This window comes from Ailuropoda melanoleuca, chromosome 4 (genome assembly GCF_002007445.2).
Source record: "Ailuropoda melanoleuca isolate Jingjing chromosome 4, ASM200744v2, whole genome shotgun sequence".
Lineage (NCBI taxonomy): Eukaryota > Metazoa > Chordata > Mammalia > Carnivora > Ursidae > Ailuropoda > Ailuropoda melanoleuca.
The window spans coordinates 28,359,788-28,367,361 of record NC_048221.1 but is presented as its reverse complement, the minus strand read 5'-3'; the positions used below and the strand labels follow the sequence as shown (position 1 = coordinate 28,367,361).

The following is a 7,574-nucleotide window of genomic DNA, read 5'->3' as shown; positions in this document are numbered from 1 at the left end:
GTATGGAATGAAGCTAAAGCAGTGCTGGGAGGGAAATTTATAGCACTAATATTTATACTAGAAATGAAGAAATGAAGAAAGATCTGAAATCAACAAACTTCAATCCTACCTCAAGCGATTAGAAAAAGAAGAGCAAAATAAACTTAGAGTAAGTGGATGGAAGGAAATAGGAAAGGAGCAGACATCAGTAAATTTGAACATAGAAAAATAATAGATAAAATCAATGGAAAAAACCTCATCCTTTAAAAAAATCAATAAAATGGATAAATCTTTGGTAAGACTGACAAAAATAAAAATATGCAAGAAAGAGGGACACCTGGCTGGCTCAGTTTGTGGAACATGCAACTATTGATCTCAGGTTGTGATTTCAAGCCCCATGTTGGGTGTAGAGATTACTTAAAAAACAAAATGTTTAAAAATATATATATATGGGGTACCTGTGTGGTGCCAGTGGGCTAAGCATCTGACTCTTGGTTTTGGCTCAGGTTGTGATCTTGGGGTCATTAGATTGAGCCCCACTTCAGGCTCAGCAGGAGTCTGCTTGAGATTCTCTCACCCTCTCCTGCCCCTCCCCACTACATGTGTGCATGTGCATGCACTCTCTCTCTCAAATAAATAAATCTTTTAAAAAATGTATATATATATATATATGAAAGAAATCCCCTATATTAGCAATGAAAAAGGGGATAACACTACAGATCCCACAGCCCTTAAAAAGATAATAAAAATACTGTGAGCACATTTATCTTCATAAATTTGACAATTTAGAAGAAATGGACCAGTTCCTTAAAAACCACGAACTACCAAACTCAACCAATAGTTAATAACCCTATCAGCAGTAAAGCAATCGAGTTCATGTTTAAAAGCTCCTGAAAAAGAGGGGCGCCTGGGTGGCGCAGTTGTTAAGCATCTGCCTTCAGCTCAGGGTGTGATCCCAGCGTTCTGGGATCGAGCCCCACATCAGGCTCTTCCGCTGGGAGCCTGCTTCTTCCTCTCCCACTCCCCCTGCCTGTGTTCCCTCTCTCGCTGGCTGTCTCTGTCAAATAAATAAATAAAATCTTTAAAAAAAAAAAAAAAAGCTCCTGAAAAAGAAATCTCCAGGCCCAGATATTTTCCATGGAAAACTCTATGAAACATTGAAGAGGAGTCAACCCCAATTTCATACAATCTATTCCAGAAAGCAGAAGAGGAAACATTTCCCAATTCATTGTATGAGGCCAATATCACCCTGATACCAAAACCAGATAAAGATAGTATAAAAAGGAAAACCACAAACCAGCATCTCTCACAAACTTAGATGTAAAAATTTTCAACAAACTGTTATCAAACCAAATCCAACAATATATATGGAAAAAAATTACATGCCATGACTAGTGGATTTATTACTATTATGCAATGTTGATTCAACATTTGAAAATTAATCAATATAATCTACCAGTATCAACAAACTGTAAGAGAAAAATTAAAATACATATAAAATATATTTATAATATATGTAAAGTGTATTTTTATATGTTAGCTGCAAACGAGAAAATAAAATTAAATTCTTTGTACAGTACTGCCCCAAACACAATATACTTAAAATGTACCAATGATATCCAAAACTTTTACATTGAAAATACTGATGAGATCTTAAAGAAGAACCAAGTGAATGGAGATATTTATAACATATTTATGGGTTATAAAACTAAATGTTGTTAAGGTCAATTCATTCCAAGTTGATCTACCAATTGAACAAAATCCCAATCTAAATTTCCGTCATCTTTTTCATAGAAATCAACAAACAGGCCTCAGAATTAAATGCAGATGCAAATGCTCTAGATTTGTCAACACGATAAAAAAAAAAAAACCACAACCAGGGCTGGAGGCCTCACTCTTCATTGGGTAAGAGTGCTTCTCTGCTATTTCTATTATGGTATTCATCACGTTTTACTGTAATTATTGTTTTTGTTTTTGTTTTTTTTTTAAGATTTTATTTATTTATTTGACAGAGCTAGAGACAGCCAGCGAGAGAGGGAACACAAGCAGGGGGAGTGGGAGAGGAAGAAGCAGGCTCCCAGCAAAGGAGCCTGACGTGGGGCTCGATCCTGTAACGCCGGGATCACGCCCTGAGCCGAAGGCAGACGCTTAACCGCTGTGCCACCCAGGCGCCCCTACTGTAATTATTGTTAATATAATGTATGCTTCTTGAGAATAGGGACGATGTCTTAATCATCTCTGTATTTTTTTTTTCATACTGTATCCAGCGTTATTAAGGATACTTTTCATAAACAGTCACGGTATTTCAAGCCGGCATGGGCAGACAGTCATTAGCTGTGTACAACAACTTTTAAACTCCCTTCTTCAATGGACTACCAAAGTCAGAAAGCCATTAAAAAAACCCGATGGAGTCTTCATGTGATTCTCTGAACAGGGGGTTGATGTTTCGCATTTAGCATATTGTTCAACAACTTCTCACAAGCCAATCCTGACTTTCTGGAAATGAAATGAAGATGGCAGAATTATCCATCTGAAGGTCCACAAGGTAAAAAAGGAACTCTTTTGAGGGATTCCATCTCCATGGTGATGCTGTAGACTCCAGATTGCTTGACATACTGGGAGCCATGTTTTGGGGTCAGGTTCCAATAGGTCTCTGGGTTTAAGAGAGTCAAGTCTATGGTGAAGGCAGAGAGGGAGAAGAGGACATAAAATATGAATTGTAGTGTTTCCTCACCACAAGGCATTTGTGTCAAGGTGGCTAATGTGTGTCAACATCAAGGAGTCCTCCTGGGAACCAAGAGGAAGTTTCTCAAAAGTAGAAGGGAAAAGTGTTTCTCCCCTGTATCAATCTGGCTTCGGAGATATTCTATTAGTAACATATGTCCTTCCCCCAAAACAACTATGAAGTGTTCTGTGTGCTAACAACATAGCTTAAAAAAAGTTAAAACAAAATTCTGCATTTTTAGAGAACTTGATAAAAAATAGTATTTCACACTGTACAGTCACTTCAAGTACCCAGGTGTCAGGAATGCACACGCTTCACTTGGCATCGCCAGCACCCTCGGCTTTCTGTGCCTGGGGTGTTTTGGCATCTCTGTTTACTGCAGGGTTATTCCCGTCCTTGCCAGCATCAGCTCTCCCCATTTCCCTTTGGGTACCTTATCTCCCCTCTTTGCGGAGGCCTTATTAGGCTTGGACTCAGGCTCTGGAGGAGCAGATTTAGCAGATAAACTTGCAGAACTTCGCCTTGGCCTTACTACCTGGAGCATTCCCTTCAGCCTTTCTCTTGGGCATGGGGACGATGCGGGATGCAGGCGCTGGACGCCAGGATGCAGGCGTGCGGGATTTGGTCAGGCGGGGGTCTTTCTGGCCTCTTCTGCACAGTGCTCCCATCATCTTTCTCTTAATCATCTTTTGTCTTAATACAGCATAGATGTTTTCAGTGAAATGTGTTGAACTGGTTAAAATAATGACCATTTTGTATTTATATGATTTTAATTTGAGAAAAAGGGAAGATGGGGCATGTAAATCACTCAGCATGTGAGCAGGAGTTTCTGGTGATAACATCAGAAATGTGGCCAGCTTTTTCTCTTTCCAAGAGCAAGGTCCAGAATCTTGGGACTCTGGGTTCCATTTAACACATGGGGAACTTCCCTGGAGGTAATTCAGTGAGTATGGTTTTACATCAAAAATTACCTGGAATCTGGCTTTAGCCAATCCCATATTAATTATTCATGGCAAATATTGCTTGCCAATTTTCCTCTGTGCTTCTATTGGCTCTGGTGATTCTGAATATGTATCACTTAATTCTTCAAGGCAAAACAGAGGGACCCCTTTCAACATTTAAGGTGAACTCCTCAGTTTTAAATAACATCAGCCAATGGATTTTATATCTTGCCAGTTCTCTAATACTTTATTCTTAATCCACAGCTCTGTGGAGTTTTATAAATAACTTTGATAAATCCCAAAGCCCATCCGCTTTCTCTTCACAGAAGTTGCAAATTGGTATTGGTCCATGTTTGTGTATTTCCAACCATTCTCCTACCCAAAATTGTTTGTTTGCAATGAGATTTGGTCCAGTTTAGTGTCCTTTGAGATTACCCATAATGGCTTTTGAAATTGTTTGTTGTTTGATTGTTTATCTTTGGGAAACTTCATAGCACACTATTGAAGTCATCCCAAAGCCTGTTTTTCTTTCCATTAGGTCATTAAGGACGGCACCAAATCCAGTATAAGAAGTAGCTTTTTCCTTCTATAATACACAAAGATGATCCTATTTGATTTCCTGGGTTTCTCATTCTCACATTTTCCGATCTAGAGTATTTAAACATTGTGAAGGTAATGCAAAACAAAGAATCTGTTCAGATAAATAGATCCAACGTTGTCTACTCTGAGTGTGGTTGTGGGGGACACAGACAAGGCATATGCTTTAAATGATCGGATTCATCTCACTGGTAGCATCTACTGGTTCATGCCATAGTCTATAGGTAGCGTCCAACCAGTCAGTGTTTGCTGAGCACCTGTAACATACCGCGTTAAGTGCTATGAAGATTCCAAACATGAAAAAGATAAGGTTTCTAGACATATGTATGCAAATAAAGAAAAGAAATATATGATAAAGGTCAATGGAAATGTATGAATTAACACTGTTGAAGCTGAAGGGTGAAAGAAACTTACAACTGGCTAGACTCTAGAAGATTTCATGGAGGAACATGGTCTTTGAACTGGGCCTTGAAGGATGGATAATAGTTCCATCAGGAAAGAAGAATATGCTGGGTGGATGAAATGGCACATGCAAAAGCCTAGAAATGAAAGAGTCAGAAAAGGACCAAATCCATCAGTCATGGACTTTGTGCATGGTCTCCTGGTCAGCAAAACTTCAGTTTGTCAGCTGTTTCATTTGTAATGGTGAAGAGATAGGAAGCAGGAGATATATTTAACCAAAAGTCACCTCTGTACAGAAGCCACTTAGGAATTTCTTCTTGGAAGAGGTAGACCTTTTTTTTCAAAGAGCGGTTTACTCAGTAGAATTAATCCAATGCAAAGATTTTGCCTTGCACATTTGTCATATAGTGAGTGGATGTTTCCTGTCTATTGAACAGGGTTGAGAGAATTGGTCTAAGCAGGGTCTTGTTAGGTTGGACCCAAAGGTGAAGAGCTATCCAAAAAATGGTGTTGATACAGCTTTGATGATTGGTGCTTGATACAAACATCAACTTTGAGAATCATAGCATTTTTTTAAAAAAAAAGATTTTATTTATTCGTTTTAGAGAGTAGAGAGAGGGCTTGACTGGGGGGAGAGGCAGAGGGAGAGGGAGGGAGAGAATCCCAAGCAGACTCCATGCTGAGCGCAAAGCCTGATGTGGGGCTCTATCCCAGGCCCTGAGATCATGACCTGAGCTGAAATCGAGAGTCAGACCCTTAACCCACTGAACCACCCAGGCGCCCCCAAAATCATAGCATTTCTTAATGATGTGTAACTTAATATTAACATTAGTTGCAAATTCTGTACTCACTCTTCAGACATGACTTTGTACTCCCAAGAATGGGGAACAAATGTACCTGGATTGTTTTGAGTAAGAAGTAGATGGAAATATTAACATGTAATATTTATGGAGTACTAACTACATGCAAAGTCCTGAAATGAAAGATCACATACATCTTCTCAATCTTTATAACAGTACTCTGAAGTGGATAGTATCATCATTATTCCACAAGGAAATTAATGCACAGTTAAATAATTTGGCCAAGGTCCCATAGCCAAGAGGTAGAGAAGCCAGGATTTGAAACTAGGCAATATGGCTCTAGCATATATGCTCAACTGCTAGATACTAAACTGCTAAATGGGAATACTAATGGTAAACCTCTCATAGCATCCTTACGATCATTTCATGAGTTACTACGGGTAAAGTGCTTATCTCAATATCTGGTGTTTAGTAAGTACTCAATAAACAATAAAAACTATTATTGGAATGTTAGGTTACTTGCCCAGAGTTGCTGGTGCTGGAGCACGATGCCTTCAACCCTTATAAAACTGTATAGATAATCTTGGCCTTACTATAATTGTCATCTTTTGTTGTTGTTTTATTAATTTTTCTTTAGAAAGCTTCACTTACTGTAACATTTTCAGAGGCCAGTAGAAGTAAAGTGAGATCCATATTAAACACATACAAATCTCTTGTACATGGATGAGTTCTTTAATCACCGTGACTTGAGCATTAAAAACACATATGCTATTCCCATGTGTATCACAGCATTATTTTTACAGGCAAAAGGTGGAAGCCACTTAAGTGGCCACTGATGAATGAATGGCTAAACGAAATGTTAGGTATAGACACAATGGCATATTGTCCAGTCTTTAAAGGGAAGGAAATCCTATCACCTGCTACAATATGGATGAAACTTGAGGATGTTATGCTAAATGAAATAAGCTAGCCATCAAAGGACAAATACTATATGATGCAATTTGTATGAGGTACCTAGATTTGTCCAGTTCAGAGAGACAGAAAGTAGAATGGTGGTTGCCAGGGGCTGGAGGGAAGGGGAAAGGAGGAGTTACCATTTCTTAGGTAGAGTTTTCGTTTTGCAAGATGAAAAAAGTTCTGGAGATGGATGATGGTGATGGTTGCACAGCAGTGTTCGTGTACTTGATGCCACTGAATTGTGCACTGAAAAATGGTTAAAATGGGGGGCGCCTGGGTGGCTCAGCCTGTTAAGCATCTTCCTTCAACTCAGGTCATGGTCCAGGGGTCCTGAGATTGAGCCCCGCATCTTAATCATTGGGCTCCCTGCTCAGCGGGAAGCCTGCTTCTCTGTCTCCCTTTGTCCCTCCTTCCTCCCCTCCCCTGTGCCCCCCTACTCCTGCTTGCATGTGCTCTCTCTCTCTAAAATAAATACATAAAATCTTTTTAAAAATGGTTAAAATGGTAAATTTTTATGATCTGGGTATTTTACCACAGTTTTTAAAAAGCACATATATAGGCAAATTGGAATTCTATATATAAAATTTTCAATATTTCAACTCTATATATTCAATATATAGAGTCTATTTCAATGCAAAGGCTTTTGTGGTCATCATAATAAAAATGAGGTATTTTTGAAAAACAGGTAGAAGTCATTTCCTTTCTTACACATTGTGAATGCTACTCGATAAAAAGTTTTGTTTATTTTAAACATTGAAACATTAATTGGAACCTTCAATATTCCTCAGCTGAACACTGGGTTTCAATAATCCTCTTTGCTGTTTTTCTGATGTTCTTATTTCTAAAACCTGATTCTCCTGGGGAATGCATTACTCTCTCTTATAGCAGGTGAACAATTTCTATAATTTAAATATTCAAAAATTTGAGGCCGCTCTGCAGTGGGAGGACACAGTAGGCAGAAATGCTATTATCTTGGGGATACCATATTACAAATAAATTGGATTCTTCATTCCCTTCTGGGAAAAGAGATGGGAACTAATGTTTTTGAGCAACCATCAGCATCCATGGTTTTTGCAACCATGCTGGACACTCTGTATATGTTATTGCATTGAATTCTTATGGGACAGAGTTGAAACAACATATTGAATCTTGAGAGATTACAAGTGCTTTCGT

At 38.7% G+C, this 7,574-nt stretch overlaps 1 pseudogene; it reads right to left on the bottom strand.

Annotated features, from left to right (window-relative positions):
• Nucleotides 1–3,018: 3,018 nt before the first annotated feature.
• LOC109489038 lies at nucleotides 3,019–3,273 on the bottom strand (annotated as a pseudogene).
• Between the last annotated feature and the right edge of the window lie 4,301 nt (nucleotides 3,274–7,574).